General features: G+C 39.8%; 1 protein-coding gene across 1 annotated transcript in view; it reads left to right on the top strand.

Annotated features, from left to right (window-relative positions):
* The window catches only part of ADCY2 (adenylate cyclase 2), a gene marked incomplete at both ends in the record, with an annotated part of 1,451,075 nt that overhangs the window by 569,330 nt on the left and 858,486 nt on the right, over window positions 1-23,259 (top strand). The window lies entirely within an intron of this gene.

Genomic DNA, 23,259 nt, shown 5'->3' with positions numbered 1-23,259 from the left:
TGATATACATACACTTTTTTTGGATCATATTTTCTATTCCGCTATTTAATTTAACTGGGCCTCCATGCGAGACCTGTGTGCCTTGTTGCGCTGTTTTGAGTACTCCACCAACATGGCCAGTGGCAATGACGCCGTTCTCAGCTTAACTATCCCACTTCTATGCCTCCTTGAAAAAACAATTCGGGCGATGATGGAAGAGGATGTGGCACAGGATGAGGAGGAGGAGGAGGATGAAGAGGTAACATTTCCAAGGCTTTCAGGGCAGTCATTCGCAAGGGGCTCCGAGGGTGGGTTCCTGCACACGCAAACGCCAGGGACGCAATTGTCCAGCAGGGGCACAGTTCTGGAGGATGAGGAGGATGAGGAGGAGGAGGAGCTGGAGGAGGAGATGGAACCATGTTCACAGCAGGGTGGCACCCAGGCCAGCTCATGGCCATCACTGGTGCGTGGCTGGGGGGATACAGAGGACACGGACGATACACCTCCCACAGAGGACAGCCTTTCGTTGCCTCTGGGCAGCCTGGCACACATGAGCGATTACATGCTGCAGTGTCTCCACAACGACCGCCGAGTTGCCCACATTCTAACTTGTGCTGATTACTGGGTGGCCACGCTGCTGGATCCCCGTTACAAGGACAACGTACCGTCCTTAATTCACTCACTGGAGCGCGATCGCAAGATGCGCGAGTACAAGCGCACGCTGGTAGACGCCATGCTGCTGGCATTCCCATCTGACAGCGGGGCCACAGTGGAAGCACAAGGCAGAGGAGGAGGAGGAGGAGGTCGCCAACGCAACCAGGGCACCGCCAGCACCTCAGAAGGCAGGGTTAGCATGGCCGAAATGTGGAAAAGCTTTGTCAGCACGCCACAACAAACAGCAGCACCAGCAGCTCAGATGGAACGTCTTAGCAGGAGGCAGCATTTTACCAACATGGTGGAGCAGTATGTGTGCACACGCCTACATGTAGTGAATGACGGGTCTGCCCCCTTCAACTTCTGGGTCTCCAAATTGGGCACATGGCTTGAGCTTGCCCTTTACGCCTTGGAGGTGCTGGCGTGCCCTGCAGCCAGTGTATTATCTGAACGGGTATTTAGCACGGCTGGGGGCGTTATAACAGACAAGCGCAGCCGCCTGTCCAGAGACAATGTGGACAAGCTCACGTTCATTAAAATGAACCAGGCATGGATCCCACGGGACTTTTCCGTACCTTATGCAGAATAGCAATGGATACCGACCTTACCCACCCATTGTTCCATTTTTGCTCTTTCTCACTCTTTTGGGGTGTACCCTCATTTAAAATTTTTGAAAAGAAGCAGTGTTGGCTACCTCGTCCTCCTCCTCAGGGCCAGATTAATGTAGGGGCTATTGGAGCTGCAGCTCCAGGCCCCTACCTTTTATATAGGCCCCGGGTTGGCCATATTCACTGTTACCGCTCTTCTGTCACTTGTAAACACAGAAGTCTGGCTTCTATGCTCGCTTCCCCAGGCAGCACCCTCAGAACCTCCCCACACAGCGTGAAGGCCGGACAAGGAGGGACAGTTGGCGATGCATGGATGTGTTTATGGGCTTCAGAGACAGCATCCCATGTTGAATTAGGCATGCATGGCTGCACCCTTCCTCCTCTGGGTGCATGGCAAGGCACGGCCCTTAAGGCCCTTCAAAATCCTCAGCACCAAGCCCATGATGCTGTTAATCCGGCCCTGGTCCTCCTCCACCGCCGCTTCCACCTACACCGCCCATAGGTGTGCGCAGCCTATTGCATTAAGGTGTGCACCCCAAAGTTGAAATACACATGCATGTGTTTGCCAGCAGGGAGAGTAATGTATCGGGGCCATGTACCTGTAGGCAAGGAGAAATAGAGCAGAGCAGGTCCCAGGGAGATCTTTCCCATCTCCTCACTGGCAATGCTATGTGCCCTAGGTGATTAGGGTGTGCCCAGGCACACCCAGCACACCCTGTGCGCACGCCTATGTCACCGCCACATCCACCACCACCTCAACCTCCCTCCTACTCCATATGGGCCTCGTCCTTCAGAGATGAAGAAGAACATTGTTTTATTTTTCTGTTTTTTTTTTGTTGTTTTAAGTTATTTCCCTATCCACATTTGTTTGCAGAGCACTTGCCATGCTCTTAATTACGTTTTGCTGCCATTTGCAGCACTCTAGCCCTTTCCTTTGGTGTTTTAGAGCCATTTTAGTGCCTTAAAGTTCGGGTCCCCATTGACTTCAATGGGGTTCGGTGTCCGGGAAAAGTTCGGTAAAAGTCCGGGACACGGACCCGGACTTTTTTTTAAAGTTCGGCCGAACCCGTCGAACACGGACATCTAGGTGTTCGCTCAACCCTAGTTATCACTTATTTAGAGCACTTTTTATATTTAAATAAGTCACCACTTTTTAATTTTATATAAATTTTTCACTATATAATGGATTGATATAGTTGGTTTCAATAAGATTTATATTTTTTTAATGAATATTTCATCACCTATTATATTTATTGTATAAATCATATCGGATTGTATTATTGTATACATTAAGACACATCAATTTTAATATTATTTAAGAAGCACTTTGGCACTTTTTCACTTATTTACATATTTATATATTTTATTTATGTTATTTAAGCACTTTTAAAGCGCGGTACTCCCCCCAACTTTATTCCACATATTTGCTAAATTTCATTATCCCGATCTCCTAAATAAACCCCTCCCCCCCCCCTTTCCTATCATCTCCCTTTCCAATCCTTTGATTGTATGAAGGACCCTTTTGGGTTATCCCTTACATAGGATATATTATAACTGTCAATACAGTTTTTTTCAAATAATTTAACCAATTAGGACTTTCCTGTTTAGATATATCCTTTCCTCTAAATAAATCAACATGTTCAGGGGCACCGGTTTTGACAACATCTTGTCATCATACAGAGAACACAGAAAGAGGGAACCGCAGGATACGAAAATCAAATCTCTAGCATTCCAATTAAAAAAAGCCATAGAAAAGAAAACAAATTTTCATCTTCATATAGATAATTTTGAGACATACAATAAAGAAAATCTGAACCCTCTGGGTCTGAGGATTCAGATTTTCCTGACCCTTGATGACCTAGATGAGAGCTTTAAAACCAAATGGGAGGCAAATCTCCAGCTTTGCTCTAGAAACATGATGTGCATATTGATTGAAGAATACCAAAAACGAATTAAAGAACTAGATCGCACCATTGAAAAACTATACGAACAACTCGAACCCCAATTGGACACTCCTAAATTTAAAAATCTAGAAAAGAACACTAAGAACCAATTGGATAAAAATATCAAGTTTAACATCAGTAAAAAAGAACAAAAACTATGTAGAGACCGTATAGCATTTCGCGATAAAAAAGCCTATAAATGGAATCAATATCGTACGCAATCTCGATCTCTGCGACGCGATCTGACAAGAGCTGATTCCACCTTGGGATCTAATTCTTCCATCAATTCCTCAAATCATCTTCTTCACAACCTATACATAGTAGGGGTAAACAAATGAAAACGAAACGTTCATTCCCCCAGGAAGACAATATAATTCTAGTAAACGTCCCCCAACTCCATCTAGGTCTTCATCCAACTTGTTCTTAGATACACGACGAATGATAATCGTCAATTTACCAGTAAAAAACACCCTTGAAATCAAACATATGGTGATCTCTGATGCCACTCATGCAATGGCGGCAGAGACAAATGAGGAACCCTCATGAAACACACCTATCCCCACTGCACAATAGTCAACATCAGATGACAACAGTGACATCATTAATCTTTCTGACTACCCACTCTCTATAGCTCAAATTTCGTTATTACGGAAGGGCTTAACTTTCTGTCCAGCAACAGATATAGACAAATTCGAGTTCAAAAAGGACCTGAATCTGTTTGCTCGGAAAATATTACTACTGTTGTACGTTTTGGTATAAAATTTGACTATTTTTAATTTATTACTAAAAGGCGATGTCTGAACTATCAATAGAATTTATGACGCAGTGCCTCCAGCCGATTACGGCAAATAATTTAATAACTAAAAACAAAACCCAATCAATTTTGTTCAGACACTCATAGTATACCACGTAATTTTCCCGAGTTCTTTTTTTTATATCAGTTAATTTCTTTTTAAAAGCATATACCAATCTTAGTGAAACAGTCTACAATAGGGAATATATATATAAGAATATTTATTCGCAAGACATATTTTCACCATAAATGATCATACTTGAGTGACACAAAGAGATAACCTTACATAAAATACCAACTTAAAACGATAAATGCAATGTGATATTTAACTAAACGATGAAAGTAAAATAAAGCAAGATTATGTATTTCCCAGGTGTAGTATGAACCATAAATTAATATTCTATATAATCAGACCACAATAGTCTGCGAATCACATGGCCGAAAGTCATTCCACTGCAGATGAAGTGAGAATAAGCCATGCAAAACGGAAGACGTAAAATCGCAAATAATGCGCTTAATCTGATATTAAAAATGTTATAAAAACAAAAATCATCTCTTTAGAGAAAAATCTACATATGGTTTATACGGCTGGGATTGTACTTCCGTTACCCTTTAAATACGAAATGTAAGACATTTAAGGAAGTACATAAACAATATTGAATAATAATCAAACAACAGCAAGGCATAATTACCATATTTAAAATGGCCGCTTAGCTTAGAATAGTAGTTACCAGGTTCCTTAAGATGGCTGCTTTTCCAAGATGGTGGCCAATTAGGGAGGAGCTTCTTTTGGCGTCCCTCAAAGGTTCAGATACATGGTGGACCAAGATGGCGTCTGTGTAGATGAGTCTATGCATGGCTGTTAGTAGTGTGTATGTTGTAAGTGTGATGTGTCTTGTGTCTTGTGTTGTGTGTCCTATTACATCTCTGATTTCTTTTTATTTTGTGTTGAACAAAAGGGCAGTAAAAATTATCATAAGCCAAACCCAGTGGGAGGAACATTATTCCTATTGGTTGGAACATCTTATTCATTAACTGGTGATGTCATAGGGTGACACCTCTTGGTTAACCAGTATATTAAAATTAATTAAAGATTCCTCCATTTAAGACTATTATAAAAAAAAACATAAAATGTAATCATGCTCTCATCTATGACGTCCATTTAATTCACCAGGTATCTAAATAAAGATTAATCTTGGTAACACTATTCTAATATTTAATATATCTTACGTAATATATATATATATTGGATTTTACTTTTTAACCCAAGACTTCAATTAGTAGCAGTAAGAATTATATAGATACATACAGTTATATATATTGATACACAACAGCTTGTATGTGTAACTTTTTCTACACATGGTTTGTTTCCAATTGGAGTATTATCCATTTAAGGGATTATTATGTTAACAACAGTACATTTATGATTTGGACTGGATGATAAAATATGGGTGAAATTTCTGACCATTTGACACTACTATATGATAGAATATAATGTACTTCTCAGTAGGAGGTTGTCATAACATCATAGTTCCATAACACCTTTTGTATATGATGGGGCAGAGATATCAATTTATGATTTTCTGAAATTCATTTTGAGATTTGCAGTTCTCATCAATCTAAGTGACAATGTTTATTTGACTCCATGTAGATTCCAACAACCCTACCCCCCTGTTGGTTTATAGGTAAATGAATGATAGATTCTAGCCTTTGTCCGTTTCCGTTTGTTTGTCTCCTCATGATATAGACAATAGCTTATCCTGCTTGTGGATGGGTGAACACAGGTGTTATCCTGAAATTGAGTTTCGGCCATTGTGTGATAAAATGTCTCATGGCCTGAACATAGTTTTATGATCTTTCTGGTTTTTCGTGTTTCAAGACCAGGGGAAGGATGTCTTATGTAAACCTTTTCCCCCAAAGGCCGATCCACCTGTGATAAGCGATTTATTTATCTGTCTTTCTGAGTATTGTATTTAAAAGTTTGTCAAACACATTTTCCTTTCGGGGCAGATGACACAGCTTCTCATCTCAAAGTTCAGGCAAACAAAACCATGTCAAACAATGGACGCAATGTGTGTTTCAAACTGAAAGAGTTTTGACTCAATATGTAGCAAGGTCAATGGAGGCCTCAAAGTTCACAATTCTTGACCTATAATAATAAAAATGTATTTCTATTTCGCACTGAAAGTTTAACAAATCCCCCCTCTTGGAAAAATTGTGAAAATTGCCGTAGCCGTTTGAAACATTTTTCCAAGGCAGAACTTTTGAAGAAATAGGGCTTAAATCGGACTTTGACAGCTTTGTAGATAGGTATGGAATAGTTGAATGGGGTGTAGACACCTGCAAGTAGGTGTAGTGACTTCAGTAAACAAGCATGGTGACTCCGAGTGAGGTGTGGATCCAAGGGTTATCATCTGTTGGCCAGTGGAATGTGGATTTCTCCGGGCACTTTTGCCTTTGGCTGTCTTGACGGGTTCGTCTTGGTAGACTGGCCATCAGGGGTATCCCGGGGTCCTTCACACTGTACCCCCCTTTGGGTGTCTCAGACACATCAGACTCTCGGTTTCCTGCTTACTTCCTGGATCTCTTAGTCCTATAAAGGAAAATGGATTCCATGAGAAAATGATACACACAGTTTTCAGCCATAACTTTTAGTTGGGATTTCAATGTGAGGTTGGTATCCTGAGCTTCCTCAGAGTCCTCCTTTTATTCCATCGTGTGATCAGCCTTTTATCTGACCACCATGGACGGTGAGACTATATATGTAACCTTTCCCAGGGGAGACTGACTTCTGGGGCTCATTAACATGGGGACGTATTCATCACCATGGATACCACACATTGAACAATTGAACAGTGATATACTATTTTGTTAGAATTTACCTTCTACTTGGGAGGAAAAAAATATAATATCCCCCCTTTGGGGCATCAATGCAATTCATGGTAGGCAACAAAACTACCTGACATTGAGGATTCTTCTTGGTTACCGTAATACCACCTTTAACCTCTTGACTTCATTACGTCATTAGGGTTTGATCCTCCTTGTATCACCGCCATTGGCGATTTTTCGAAACGTGCCCGCTTTGAGCGACCTGTTTGAGTCAGAGGGATGAAGTGACCACTGAAAAATAGGAGAGTAGTTATTATCTAACAACCAAGATCCCCCTGACAGGGATTTTCAGGATCCTCAATACTGTGACCTGGGGATAAAATGGTGTTAGAACCTCTGTCTCCTATGCATCCATTCAGTGTGTCCCTCTGATCCCTTGCTATTTGGGCATTTAAGGATTTTGTGGCCTTTGGCTGGCCACAAGATTTGTTCCTAAAAAGGAATTATTTTAGTTCGGGCTACAGTGCCCTGAGTGAACCAAGTGATCATCCGACCCACCTTGGCATCTACTCTGCTGAAAAATCTTTTCAGAAATAGAATTATTGGCTTTTTTTTTTTTTTTTTATTTGGCTCCGCTTCCTGCGGTGCCTATGTCTCTCGGGTACAGACAGATGGGACAGATCCCCATCAGAACCATTTGCTCGGTTCTGGCGGGGTCTGGGCATTAATGTCTCTTCATCTTCCCGAGGATTTTGGGGAGCCCTAAGATCGGGCAAATCCCTATTTATTTGTGGGGTCCCCCCTTTTGTTGAGGATATTTGGCATAGCGAGGATTTCCATCCTCAAGGGTGAATTGGGCTCTTTGGGGATGCTCCCTGGAGATTCTTTTAAACCTTGGGCCCTGTCCCCTTGGAAAGAAATCCTAAAATGGCCTCTGTTCCCCCCTCCTTATTGGTGGGGTGTCCGGTGTCCTCCTTGAGGTATCCGGTATAAAATCTTGCTCCTTTTGTTTTTTATTTATTTATTTATTTATTTTTTGTTAAGGTTGAGGAGAAAGGTGTGTTTCTGCCACAATTTTGGTGACAGGCTCATGCCTTTCTTTGTATTCACTGGTCTGTTGGATGGAGTGCAAATTGTCGCTCTCTTTTACCAACCATTCCAGTGAACACCCCAACTTGTAGTCCCTGGCCAAACTTATTTTTTTTTGTACCTGGCCGATGCCTCAAAGCACAGGGTTTTAAATTCTGGATAGTTGTACTCAGGCTCCTCCATTGAAGGGTGTTAGGCACTTTTGAGTACAGTACAGCAAAAATTTAGTGGGCTTTGGTGCTGTGTACATTTTAAATTATATATAGCAGCTCTAGCAGCGTAAGGGTTTTTTTTTTTTTTTTTTGCGTGTCGACTTTTAAATTACATCCTTGAGGCACAACACAGATAGGCTGTTTTCGTAGGCCTCAAGATGATTAGTAATATCTAAGGACCCTTTCTTAATAAAAATTGGGACAGTACTCTTTTTAAAACAAACTTTTTAAATTCTAGAGGTGTATGGTATCTTTTTAGGGGTGCTAGTCTTTTTGCGGTGACCTGATATGACTCATACCTAGTTATGTATGGCTGCCCAATTTCTGCCCTCCTATCTTAGGAATATGGCTGGGGTAGGACGTGGACTCTTTGCCTGACTCTCACCCCTTGTCTGGGTCATGACCATCAGACTGGGAGTCATATCTGGGTCTAATTAATTACTTCATTTGATTTATAATGCAGGACTGATAAGCAGTACCCTTTTGTATGGACACCATAACCTTTTTGAACTTTCCTATTTATTTATTTATGAATTCCTGTCCTTACTGGAACTGTTACATTTTTATTTTTATTTATTTATTTATAAATTTTCCACTGCTGGTTACTCGGCAACTTAATCTTCAACTGCTGGTTACTTGGCAACTTCCACTAATAAAAAAAAAACATTTTTCCTTGCTCAAAACTTCCTACTTATTGCATTAATCGTTTACATTGCTCTTTCAAATGGTTGCTTATATTACAGCTTTCTGAATACAACTTCTGCCACAGTTCTACTTTTTTTTTTTTTTTAGTTTCACGCTACGTCCTCTTAACCTTTGTGTCCCAATAGAGGTCACTTTCACCTGCTCAAGGAGGTTCCTTATCTCACTTCTTATTATTTGGAGTGAAGATTAGAACTTTACTAAATTCCTTTTTGCTGAGCCTTATGGTGCAGTTCCTCACAGAGATACAGTAAGATTGGCCATGATTCTAAAAGTATGTGATCACGCTTCCTGACGTCTTTGGGGTTAGAGAAGCTTTCGGTGAGTTCATACATCAGGTTTTCCTCTACCCACGTCTGGTGCCCATTTTTGGCCCGACTTTTTCTGAGGATTTTGGTATGACTCCAACTAGCCTATACATATACCACCATTTTAGACTCAGAGAGGTGTCTCTACATATTCTAGATCTGTGCCGAATCTACTGGGGCTGTGGGATTGACATCTAGCCAGAGTTGGCAGCGTGAACCTTACCTTATGTAGACATTTTAGGGCATTACTATCAATATTCACAATTAAATAATTTTAAAAAAAAATTATTAAAAATTTTTTTTTTTTTTTTTGCAAAGTTATTATGTCACCATGATCAAAATTATGATTGGCATATGTAAGAAATTAATGATATCTCAGCAGTGCCTCCATTTAATATGTTGTACGTTTTGGTATAAAATTTGACTATTTTTAATTTATTACTAAAAGGCGATGTCTGAACTATCAATAGAATTTATGACGCAGTGCCTCCAGCCGATTACGGCAAATAATTTAATAACTAAAAACAAAACCCAATCAATTTTGTTCAGACACTCATAGTATACCACGTAATTTTCCCGAGTTCTTTTTTTTATATCAGTTAATTTCTTTTTAAAAGCATATACCAATCTTAGTGAAACAGTCTACAATAGGGAATATATATATAAGAATATTTATTCGCAAGACATATTTTCACCATAAATGATCATACTTGAGTGACACAAAGAGATAACCTTACATAAAATACCAACTTAAAACGATAAATGCAATGTGATATTTAACTAAACGATGAAAGTAAAATAAAGCAAGATTATGTATTTCCCAGGTGTAGTATGAACCATAAATTAATATTCTATATAATCAGACCACAATAGTCTGCGAATCACATGGCCGAAAGTCATTCCACTGCAGATGAAGTGAGAATAAGCCATGCAAAACGGAAGACGTAAAATCGCAAATAATGCGCTTAATCTGATATTAAAAATGTTATAAAAACAAAAATCATCTCTTTAGAGAAAAATCTACATATGGTTTATACGGCTGGGATTGTACTTCCGTTACCCTTTAAATACGAAATGTAAGACATTTAAGGAAGTACATAAACAATATTGAATAATAATCAAACAACAGCAAGGCATAATTACCATATTTAAAATGGCCGCTTAGCTTAGAATAGTAGTTACCAGGTTCCTTAAGATGGCTGCTTTTCCAAGATGGTGGCCAATTAGGGAGGAGCTTCTTTTGGCGTCCCTCAAAGGTTCAGATACATGGTGGACCAAGATGGCGTCTGTGTAGATGAGTCTATGCATGGCTGTTAGTAGTGTGTATGTTGTAAGTGTGATGTGTCTTGTGTCTTGTGTTGTGTGTCCTATTACATCTCTGATTTCTTTTTATTTTGTGTTGAACAAAAGGGCAGTAAAAATTATCATAAGCCAAACCCAGTGGGAGGAACATTATTCCTATTGGTTGGAACATCTTATTCATTAACTGGTGATGTCATAGGGTGACACCTCTTGGTTAACCAGTATATTAAAATTAATTAAAGATTCCTCCATTTAAGACTATTATAAAAAAAAACATAAAATGTAATCATGCTCTCATCTATGACGTCCATTTAATCCACCAGGTATCTAAATAAAGATTAATCTTGGTAACACTATTCTAATATTTAATATATCTTACGTAATATATATATATATTGGATTTTACTTTTTAACCCAAGACTTCAATTAGTAGCAGTAAGAATTATATAGATACATACAGTTATATATATTGATACACAACAGCTTGTATGTGTAACTTTTTCTACACATGGTTTGTTTCCAATTGGAGTATTATCCATTTAAGGGATTATTATGTTAACAACAGTACATTTATGATTTGGACTGGATGATAAAATATGGGTGAAATTTCTGACCATTTGACACTACTATATGATAGAATATAATGTACTTCTCAGTAGGAGGTTGTCATAACATCATAGTTCCATAACACCTTTTGTATATGATGGGGCAGAGATATCAATTTATGATTTTCTGAAATTCATTTTGAGATTTGCAGTTCTCATCAATCTAAGTGACAATGTTTATTTGACTCCATGTAGATTCCAACAACCCTACCCCCCTGTTGGTTTATAGGTAAATGAATGATAGATTCTAGCCTTTGTCCGTTTCCGTTTGTTTGTCTCCTCATGATATAGACAATAGCTTATCCTGCTTGTGGATGGGTGAACACAGGTGTTATCCTGAAATTGAGTTTCGGCCATTGTGTGATAAAATGTCTCATGGCCTGAACATAGTTTTATGATCTTTCTGGTTTTTCGTGTTTCAAGACCAGGGGAAGGATGTCTTATGTAAACCTTTTCCCCCAAAGGCCGATCCACCTGTGATAAGCGATTTATTTATCTGTCTTTCTGAGTATTGTATTTAAAAGTTTGTCAAACACATTTTCCTTTCGGGGCAGATGACACAGCTTCTCATCTCAAAGTTCAGGCAAACAAAACCATGTCAAACAATGGACGCAATGTGTGTTTCAAACTGAAAGAGTTTTGACTCAATATGTAGCAAGGTCAATGGAGGCCTCAAAGTTCACAATTCTTGACCTATAATAATAAAAATGTATTTCTATTTCGCACTGAAAGTTTAACACTACAAAGCCAGCACGCGCAAAAACATAATCCCAAATTGTTACAACCTAAATCAAAAAAACTAGAGAATGCAGCTCTGGACACCCTGATTTCTCTACTTGAAGAACAGGATGGTCTAGATTTAATCGATCGAATTGACCTAGATTCACTTTTAGACGATCAATCTCAGTCAAACCCCTCTTCTCATTTTTAAAAAAAGTCTGATAAATTCCCAGCACTCAACTCTAACACAAATTTAGCAGCTTTCGTGATGCTGGTATCTAGTGAAGTGGAAAAAATTAAACTATCAAAACACAAAAAGATTCCCAACTTAAATAAACAGGAAAGTTTAGCACTGACCACCCTCACCGATCAAATCCAACTGACCATAAAGTCCTCCGACAAGGGGGGCAACATTGTGGTTATGAATAACGAACATTATGCTAGAATGTGTTGGAACATTCTAGATAACCCCAAATGGTACAAAAAAATCTCCAGAACTACCATCGATAAATTCTTTACGGAATTTTATGAGCTAGTTGACGGTGCCTTCCTCTCAGGCTGTGTAGACAAAACCACCTGGGATAATCTTCGCGTAAAATACCCCAAAATTCCAACCTTCTATAGCCTTCCTAAGATACACAAGAATAAAATTGATCCACCCGGTAGACCGATTGTCTCCGATAGAGGAAGCATCGCAGAAAATTTGAGTAGATTCGTAGACAGTAAGCTACACCCCTTTGTACAAACCCTTCCATCATACGTGAAAGATACGATACACTTACTGCAACTACTTGAGGACCTGTCGATTCCTCCCGATGCCCTGCTGGTGGCTATTGATGTCGAAGCGCTCTACAGCTCCATCCCCCACCAGCAGGGCATCCGGACGATCAAACAGGTCCTTATCCAATCAAATTCGGACCCTCCATCAACACGTGATTTCATTTTAAAATCTTTAGAATACATCCTATCACGTAATGTTTTCTCATTCGATGGTTCCCATTTCCTCCAGGTACAGGGAGGAAATGGGCTGTGCCCCATTGTACGCCAACCTGTACCTGGGGGAATGGGAACGTTTCTTCCTGTTGGAGGAAATTCATGCCATACACACACAACACATACTGGCATGGTACCAATATATCGATGATATATTAATCATTTGGACGGGTACCAATGACCAACTTGCTAAATGTGTGAACTGTATGAACAACAATCGGTACAATCTATCCTTTACTCTAAATTCCAGTCCTCACTCTATTGACTTTCTTGATATTACGATTATGAAGGACCGTGATGGGCAGATTAAAACATCTCTTTTTAGAAAACCAACGGCAGCCAACACTATACTGTATGCCACCAGCTCACATCCGATCCCTCTTGTACGCTCCATCCCCTACGGACAGTACTTGCGTCTCCGCAGGAACTGTTCGGAGGAACATATGTTCAAAATGGAAGCTGACAAACTAAGAGCTAGGCTAACCCTAAGAGGATATTCACAAACTTGCCTGAAAAAGGCCTATCGAAGAGCCCAATCACATAAAAGACAGGATTTGCTCTTCAAAAGCAAAAACAAAAAGCCAATTCCCTCGGCATCAAATACAGACAACATACAACATCAACCTTGTATCATAACTAAGTACACAAAACAGCATGATCGAGTCCATAAAATAGTGAGCAAGTATTGGCATTTACTAACTTGTGATCCCAATTTAAGTCCATTTATAACAGAGAGACCAGCTATAACGTATCGTAAAACAAATTCTCTAAAAGACAAACTAGTCAAGAGTGAATTCACTGGAAAATTTAGATGTGACCCCTGTAAACGGGTAGGGACCTTCAAGTGTGGCGGTTGCAACATTTGCCGACACATGTATACAAACACCAATATCAGATTACCCAATGGTTCAGTATACAAACCATTACATTTTGCAAACTGCAAGACTGCAGGAGTGGTCTATCTCCTCCTCTGCAGCTGTGGGTGCTTTTATGTTGGAAAGACGAAAAATGAATTCCATAAACGCGCACAAAGGCATATTTCATGCATGCGCCAATGCAATCCTGATCTCCCATTAGGGAGACATGTATTAGGATTGCATAAAGGTATTTTTCCACAAGTCTTTTTCATTATCTTAGACCGAGTGCACCCCAGCAGCAGAGGAGGAGATTGGGACAAAACTCTATTACAACGCGAGTCCAGATGGATTCACACCCTGAGGGCTACCATTCCCCCAGGGTTAAACGACAATATCAGTTTTAAGCCCTTCCTTGAAGGCTTCTCCTCAGGAAGTTGGAAACCTTAGATTACAGGCGTTGTTCCTTATGTCCTTTTTTTTTTCTCCTATACATAGACAATTCCTAATCTTCTCTTCCCCCCCTCCCCCCTTTTTTTCTGTTGCATCCAACCCATCAATTACCACAACCTCTCATTACTAACCTCAATTTACTCATCACAACAATTTCTCATGTTCTATATTCTCTATTTCTTCTAGATGGAGACTGTCACTATCATTTTTATTGTTTTCTTTTTTGCAATGTCAATGTAAATAATATGCTCGAATATTTGTAAACAAAGTGTCTGTTCCTCTCATGAGAAGCACTTTTCCAGCGAGACTGTTGTGCTGCCCCTCCCTACGGAGTCCCCACAGCGCACAAAGGGGCGTATCCACGCCCCTTCCATTGGCCGGTCCGCACCGTCATTCGACGGCGTCAACGGTCACATGATGTGCGCTGGCGTGCCCGGAATGCACGCCGCGGCCAACACGTCCAATGTGGGCGGCGCCGTGCGTTCCGGACACGGGGGATCCCCATTGGCTTCCACACTGACAATGGGCGGTTGCCTCTTCTGGCTTCCTGCGCATGCGTTGGCGTCTTTTAAAAGGCGGACACATTCCTTTCAGAATTTGCGCCGCCATCACACATCTCCCGCGGGGATACCAGGTAAGGAATTCCAGGCATGGGTATATGTCACACTCTCTTGGTAATATGATGAACTCCTTACTACTCTTTTCTTTCTCGGTCTTGGCGGTATGGATACACATTACTCTTGCGGTACATTCCCTTGGTGGTATGGTGACACTTTTTTACTACTTTTCCCTCCTCTGGTTTGACAGCACAGCAATCTGTTATCATTGTTACTCTTTTTTCCCGTTACTCACTAAACAAATTTGAAGCTACATTGAATTTTCAATTATGGCTATTTTGACCTACAACTGTGGGGCTTAATTTTGGGCATCATAGAGTACCTATACATCGGGGAGTTCTCTCCCCTATTCTCCTCTCTCTCCCCCCACTCTGTGGAGATTTTCTCTCCCATAACTTGTAGAGAGAGAGGAGATGCGAGATAAGATACTATCCCTCAAATTTCTCTTTTTTTCGTTTTTGCTATAACCTTTCCCACTCAATTTATTCCTCCTTTTTATTTTCACCTCTTTTTCATACATCATTCACGGGTGATAATGCCAATCCTTCCTGCCATCCCAAGTCTATCTCATAATTATATCTTACTCATTAAATATGGGTTTTTTATTACTCCTTTATTACTTCCTTTTCTTTTCCCCATATTCAGGATACTCTCATATCGGGACTTCAAATTCCCCTACTTGAATATTATACTCCCAAATAGGGACATGCAGATGGAGATTTGTCTGACTGTACGTACATATCCCTGATTATTTATTTCCCAATACTACAATATCTTCCTCTCTATTATTATTATACATACCCTGAGTTCATTATTATTATTTTCACCCTAGACGCCTTTCATTGTGGGCTGATCTTCTGGGATCCTCGCGGGAGTCCTTTGGGTCAGGTGCGGCCTCTTCCTCTCGCTGCCATATTCATCCTTACCTTGCCTCTCAACCATTCTCTGACAAAAGGCACAAAATAATTTCCCTACAGTGGGATATAGATCCAGGAGTGTGGATGATTAGCAGTCTTTTGATACCACGAGCCACAGGCTCTTTCCTGGTCTCGTTTTTCATTGAATCCCCTGTGGCCATTTTCCTTCCCCTCATCACATTTAGGATGTCCCTATAAGGTATGTATATACTTGTACACAAATTTAATATCTTAAACAGTGTACCCCATTGTGGGTGTAACAGACATTTTGTATACTGATATAAATGTAAATGTATGAGCTACCACGATTATTATAGTGTTACTCTTTATTGATTGCATCATTCTTTACACCTTTAGTCTGAGATTCTTTCCTGTTGGACCACTGAGAAAGGTCACCAACCGAAACGCGTCTGGTCCCTCTCAGGACATCCCAGCCATCTCTACCTTGTGACGTATACTTTGGCCAAATGTTTTTAACAATTTTTGTAACTTGTCTGTAATGATTTGTATGTCATTGAAATTTAAACATGTATATTGTATAAATAAACTTTGATTAATTTACTCAAGCTCTGGTTCTTGCCATTCAAAGTCCCACCCTCAGGGGATCTTTATTCTTTTATGTTATGGCATTAGCAACATAGTTATTATCAAGAATGACAATTGTTTACATTAATGTTTGCTCTTGGATACGGAACTGGCTAAAAGGGAGTGTCCAAAGGGTGGTAATAAATAGCGCATACTCAGACTGGTCTGAGGTGGTAAGTGGGGTCCCCCAAGGCTCAGTCCTGGGACCAACCTTGTTCAATTTATTCATAAACAGCATTAAGGACAGGATCAGTAGTTCTATATCAGTTTTTGCAGATGACACAAATTTGAGCAGGGCAATAACTGCACAGCATGAAGCAGATATCCTTCAGAATGACCTGGAAAAAATAACAGAGTGGGCAACGACATGGCAAATGAGGTTTAATGTGGAGAAGTGTAGGGTTTTGCACTTGGGGACTAAAAACATAAAAGCACAATACACTTTAGGGGGGGAACCTTTGGGGGAATCAAAAATGGAGAAAGATCTGGGAGTCTTGGTAGAGGATAGACTAGGCAATAGCATGCAATGTCAAGCGGCAGCTGCCAAAGCCGGCAGAATATTAGCATGCATAAAGAAAGGCATGTATTCCAGAGATAAAACTATAATCTTTCCACTTTATAAAACTCTGGTGCAACCACATCTGGAGTATTCTGTCTAGTTCTGGTCGCCAGTCCTCAGGAGGGATGTGTTGGAGCTGGAGAAGGGCAACTAAACTAATTAGGGGATTGGAGGACCTTAATTATGAAGAGCGTCTGCAATTGCTTGATTTATTCTTCCTGGAGAAGAGACGCCTGAGAGGGGACATGATAGCAATTTATAAATATCTCAATGGTGATCTCAGCATAGAAAAAAAGCTATTCAGTCAAAAGGATTGCATGAGGACTCGAGGGCATACAATGCGATTAAAGGAGAAGCGTTTTAACCTCAGGTAACGTGGGGGGTTCTTTACTGTTAGGGCTACAAGACTGTGGAATTCTCTACCACAAGAGGTGGTTTCTGCGGGAACTATGGTGTCTTTCAAAAGACTCTTAGATGTACATCTCAAGGATCAGAACATTCAGGGGTATGAGAGATGATTACGGCCACACACACCTACACAGGTTGAACTGGATGGACTATTGTCTTTATTCAACCTCACCTACTATGTAACTATGTAAAAATGTGTAGTGATCAATAAATAAATGCAAAATAATAGTAAAATAATGTATTAGCCTACATTTAAGTTTTAACAGCAGTACAAAAAATAGGAAAAAGGGAAGAAAGGGAAAAGGGGGGGGGGGCATCATGATGGTATGGTGGATATTGGAGATATAGGGTCTCCATAAGAATGGGTGTTGTTTGATACGGCAGCTGTATAATCTACAGTGCTTGTATTTAATATGAATTATTTATGATTAGTGGAGTCCTGAGATATCCTAGGAGTATGGTTCTCCTTTTTGTTGGATACGGCAGGAAATAGAAAATTGTATATGCAATTTTTAAACAAGAGTTTTGGTGATTGGATGAGAATTGTCTTTATGTTTAGATTAATTTTGAAAAAAGAATGGGGAAAGGGAACGAGGAGGAAAGGAACTTGTAGGTTATCGATTATTTAAAAGGTCATGTTTAGAGGGGGAGGGGAGGTTTTTCCCTTCGCAAGATTTTTGGTGAATGGATGATCAATATTTTAATTTTTAGTCAGTTTTCCCGATGAGAAACCCTCCAGAAACGGGCAGGAACTTTCTGTTTCGTTCAGTCCTGGGGGGATGGTTGCTTTTAAGCGTCTTATCCATCACATTTCCAATTGTAATAGTTTTTTGTTCCAGTCCCCTCCTCTTTTGGGGATATGCATCTTTTCCAGTGCCATGAAGGTAATTTTTGGCATTTTGTAGCTATGGTTGTGGGCTACGTGTCTTCCTAGAGGTAAATCGAAATTGCCTATTTGCATGCTGTTGACATGTTTGTTAATTCTTCTTCCTATTTCTTGTTTGGTTTTACCCACGTAGAATGCTACACATTCGCATCTCATTAGGTACATTATTCCTCTAGTTCAGCAGTTCACAAAATGTCTTGGTTCAAAGTTTTCTCCGTTTGGGAGTATTGTATTGGTGCATTTTTTGATCACATTGCATTGCGCACATGTACCGCAGGGAAAAATGCCTTTCTCTTTACATGGATCTTTTCTTGTCCCTTCTTTATATTCGCTGTGAACCAAATCTTGTTTAATGAAACCTGCTTTTCTGTATGTGACTGGTGGATGTTCTGGTATGAGGTCTTTTATGGTGGGATCCTCCTTCAAGATAGGCCAGTGTTTATTCAAGATATTCTTGATTCTTGTATATCTCATGACAATTCATGTTATTTTCTTGTCTTGTTCTTTTGGGTTTTCAGTATCCGTTTTGAATAGAATCTCCTGTCTGTCCCTCATTTTCACTTTGTTGTAGGCTTTTCACAAGGAGGTTTTGGTGTAGCCTCTTTTGAGCAGTCTGGCTGTCAGTAGATCTGCTCAGTGTTTGTGCAGTTTCTTTTTAGCCGGAGGTACTGGCTGTAAGGAATAGGTTTTTTCAGGGGGGTCGGGTGGAAGTTTGATGCGTGCAGTATAGTATTCCCTGCTGTTTCTTTCCTATACAAGGTTGTTTTAATGGTGCCATCATGGTCTTTGTATATCCATGTATCGAGGAAAGGGATTTTGGTTTTGCTTTAATTTAGGGTAAAAAACATATTGTATGTATTTTTATTCATTGCTTTGACTAAATCCTTGATAAGTTCCTCTGGTCCGTTCCAGATGATAAAGATGTCATCTATATAGCGTTGCCATAGCAAGATGTTGTTTGCATATATACAGTTCTCCTCTTTTGCTAGAAAGTCCTGTTCCCAGGTTCCTAGGTAAATGTTAGCGTATGAGGGTACGCAACTTGTGCCCATTGCCACACCGCATATTTGCAGATAATATGAGCCGTCAAATGTGAAAAAATTGTGATTTAGGCTAAAATCCAACATTAGTATAATGAAATCATTAAACGTCCTATCATGTTGGCTTTGTTGACTTAGTGTGTTTTTGATGGTCTCCAGGCCTTTTTTATGTGGGTTGTTATTATACAGTGACTCAACATCAACTGTTATTAGGATGACGTCATCTGGTATCACCATGCTGTCCAATATTTGCAATAGGTGTACTGTATCTCTTGTATATGATGTCAAATTGGTGACTTGAGGTCTCAGATAGGCATCAATGACTTGACTAGTGGCTTCTGAAATGTTGCCATTTCCTGAGATAATTGGCCTTCCAGGTGGATTTCTTGGGTCCTTATGCACTTTTGGTAGTGCATAAAATGTTGGTGTCCTGGGGTGCTTGGTTCGCATGAAGCTCCATAGAGTTTGGGATATTATTCCCTCATTTAGTGCTCTATCAATTTTCGGGTAGAAAGCTTCTTTATATGATTCTAACATTACTGGAGACATTTTTTATAGCATTTTTGGTTGTTGAGGATCTTGTTTGTATTTTCCATTGTCCATTAGGACGATGTTACCACCTTTATCAGATGGTTTGATTGTGATTTTTTCATTATTTTGTAAATCTTTCAGGGCTAATTTGTGATTTTTTGTGAGGTTTTATAATTTTTTTATCCTCACATAATTTTTCGATGTCTTTTGTTGTTTCTCTTATGAACAGGGCTATTGCTGGGTTGAGGTTTTAGTGGGGGGAACTTATGGGATTTCTTTTTGAATTTTTCTTTTTGTTTCGTCCTTGTGTCTCCTTCTTCCTCATCTTCTTCGCTATCTGTTTGGTTGGATGAATCTGTCCAGTCATCCAGCCCTCCTTCCTGTAATAGAAGATTCAGATCCCTGATCGCTCTGAATTCTGCAGCTGAAAGTGGTGTTTGTGGTTCGTTAGTGTTGGTTTTTTTGTTGTACATTGCTTTTAGTAGTAAATTTCTTGCGAACAAATGAATGTCCTTAACGGTTTTAAATTTGTCCATAGTTTTATTGGGGTCAAAACGACAATCCTAATGCTAATACTTCTGATTGGTCTTTAGTCAGTTTATGTGAGGAGAGATTGGTAATTGTCAATCCTTCTTGGGTTCTTGTCTCGTTTCCTGTTGTTTCGTCGATTGTGACACTTTCGTCTGCGATTTTGTGTTCTGTTTTCCTAAAAAAACTTTTTGTTGTTTTAAGTCATCCTTTTTTGATCTTGTAAAGATCTGATGGTGTTTGGGGGTGGGTTTGATCCCCCTTCCTCTTGTCTGTTTTGTTCAGACGTGTTATATTCTTCTCTTTCATTAGGAGTTTCGTCTTCTCTTCTTTCTGTTTCTATTTGTTGTTACTGTTGTGATTGATTAATTGGACCTCTCCTTCTTCCTTTGTTCAGCTCTGATCCTGACGCATAGGATGATGAATCCAAGGAGTTATAGTTTCCAACGTTTCTTGTTTGGTATTCCTTATTTGTCTGTTGTTTAACCATTTATAGGCTCTGTTTTGACTAAAGGCGTTCTTGTCACGCCAATATTTGCATTCCTTCTTTCTCAGGATTTCCCTGCTGTGTTCCTCTAGGTGATCCTTTAATTTCTGTTCTTGTTCACTGTATAAGGCAATGGTTTTGAGGGGAGTGAGTTGTTCATATGTTAGTTTTATATCGTTGTCTAAACTTTTTATTTGTCGCAAATATTCTTCTAGAAGTAGAATCATCAGGATACGGGAACATTCGTTTAATATATTCTCCCATTCCTTCTTCATTTGCGTGGTGATATTGTCCATCGTTGGAAAGATCTGTATTCTTAATCCAGCGGGGTTTATATTTTCCTTAATGCATCTTTCGAAGGATTTTATGTGCCAATGTAATGCTGATTTCCTTTCAAGGTGTTTTTTAAGAGTATTGAAGAGGGCTATGATGTCTGAATTCTGCTGTTCTTGTCCTTGGAAATTTTGTTGTATGTCAAGCATCAAGTTGTCCCATTCATTACCTATGAGATCTCCTATTTTCCTTTCTTCCATGATTCCCTTCATATGTTTCTCAAAACGTTATTCAAAAATAATTTTTGAGAAACGTTTTTATACTGGGAGGTGCGTGGTTTTCCTCTCCTTCTATAGTGGCTGATTGCCTAGAAGGGGGATAAACCCTATTGTCTCAGTTGCTTCAGGACTCAGGAGTCAATCTATTTGGGTAGGGTCCTGCTGATCATCCCTAAATTGTAATAGTATTAGTAGGGGATTGTTGAGCTTGTAGAGATCTGTGAGGTCGTGGATGTGTAATCCATCCTGGATCAATATGGGGTTTGTTTTTGATCTCTGTAAAGCTAAATAAATCTATGTCTGCCTTCGTCCCTTAGAATAATTATGTGGTTGGTTGGTGCCTCAGACCAAGGGGGATGGGACTTTATTAGCAATTAAGGTTATACAAGGTATAAAGTAAAAGTATGCAAATAGGTGTTAAAAGAATATTGAACCACGAAAAAATACTCAAAAAACACTAGCAGCGCTAAGTAACAGGACATAAAAATATATCCAACAGTCCATAGAAAAACATTAACAACAGGTCCAATCTGAGACTTCTAAGTCTGTTCTGAGTCTGTTATTCAGGAAAAAGGTGTGAGGGATATTTATTACACCACCAGACTTCCACCACCAACAAGTGCTCCCCCCCTTGTAGTGGGAACTCACCAAATAACCAGTAAAAGTAAGCCCTTTTACAATATCCACAACTCTCAGGATGTACGACTCCAGATATGGACCACTGAACCTTCTCCTTCACACGTTACTCCGTTCACCCAGCATGAAAATGAACAGAGTAGGGGCAAACAATAGTGTAATTCCGCATATAAAATTTATTCAAGCCAGATAAAAACACATATGTTAAGCCCCTCTCCCCTTTGGTTGCCTACTTACAAGAAGACCGTTATAGTGAAGGCATAAAGTACAATACGCTGAATGGACCACCAATTCCAAACGACCCCTTCAGTAATAAGGAAGATGTCCGGCATGTAGATCAAACAATAAGCGACCGCGCACTACAGCTCTGACATGTTTCGTCATGTAGACTTTTTCAAAGAGCATGTGTGCGCGGTGCGGTCAGCACATATTTATGCAGACGCCGGCGCATGCGCTGTTCGCGCACTGCCCGGCGTTCCACCAGAAGTGTACACATAGTGTACACATTATGCTGACACTTCCGGTATCTGAGACGCACTTCCGCCCAGTACGTCAGCATCCCTACTGACGTCCGCCCGGAAGTGCGTCACCAACAACATCCGGGTCATTGAGCGCGATGCAAAACCTCACACATCCGCTCAACGTTGGGACTGCGGCCGTGACGTATACACGTCACTCCCAGAGAAACACCTCCCCTCCGGATTTGTGACAGGACACCGGAAACAACAATTCTCATTGTCATTTCCTACATTGGTGATAAATTCGGCCGTAGCCTCTAAATCACTGCAATAAACTTAATGTCGATTTCCCACATTTTGCTGTGGCATCTCTGTATTAGACTAAATGCCTTTCACTGTACATTATATACATAGAAGACATATTAAATGATCAAAATAATCAAAATTGTGATAAACCTTAAGAACGGCATCATAAATCTAATCAAAGCAGATAAACTAGACAATAGAATAGCTAATAGACCTTTATATTAACTGTACCAAAATCACATTATAATATAAAAATAAATACTTGCTAAAAATAGCCCATAAGTTAAAATTATTTAAACTCACTAAAAGCCCATAAAAGCAGATTAATCAATTTCAATAAAACTCTAAAATACAATAGACTATAAAATTATTATAACAAACAACAAGAGAAACAAGTTAGAATCAGATGACACCCAAATCCATACAGGTGCTAAACGGAATATGAATATATCCATATATCAATAATTCCTAATGAAGCAGTTAATGTCCAAATCCACGTTTAGGCCTTTAGGATGCAGTGACTCGGTTAAATAAATCCAGTGTGTTTCACGCTTGGATATTTCTCGGACACAATTAGAGCCCCTCCACACTGGTGCTACCTTTTCCACCCCCCAAAATTTCAGATGGGTGGGGTCACTGTTATGAAAGTCACGAAAATGGAGGGACAGGTTGTGATCTTTAAATCCATTACGGATGTTAGTTATAT

Source organism: Pelophylax lessonae (assembly GCF_965119305.1).
Source record: "Pelophylax lessonae genome assembly, chromosome: 5".
NCBI classification, from domain to species: domain Eukaryota; kingdom Metazoa; phylum Chordata; class Amphibia; order Anura; family Ranidae; genus Pelophylax; species Pelophylax lessonae.
Note: the sequence above shows the minus strand (reverse complement) of the source record. Positions and strands in the feature narration are given on the sequence as shown.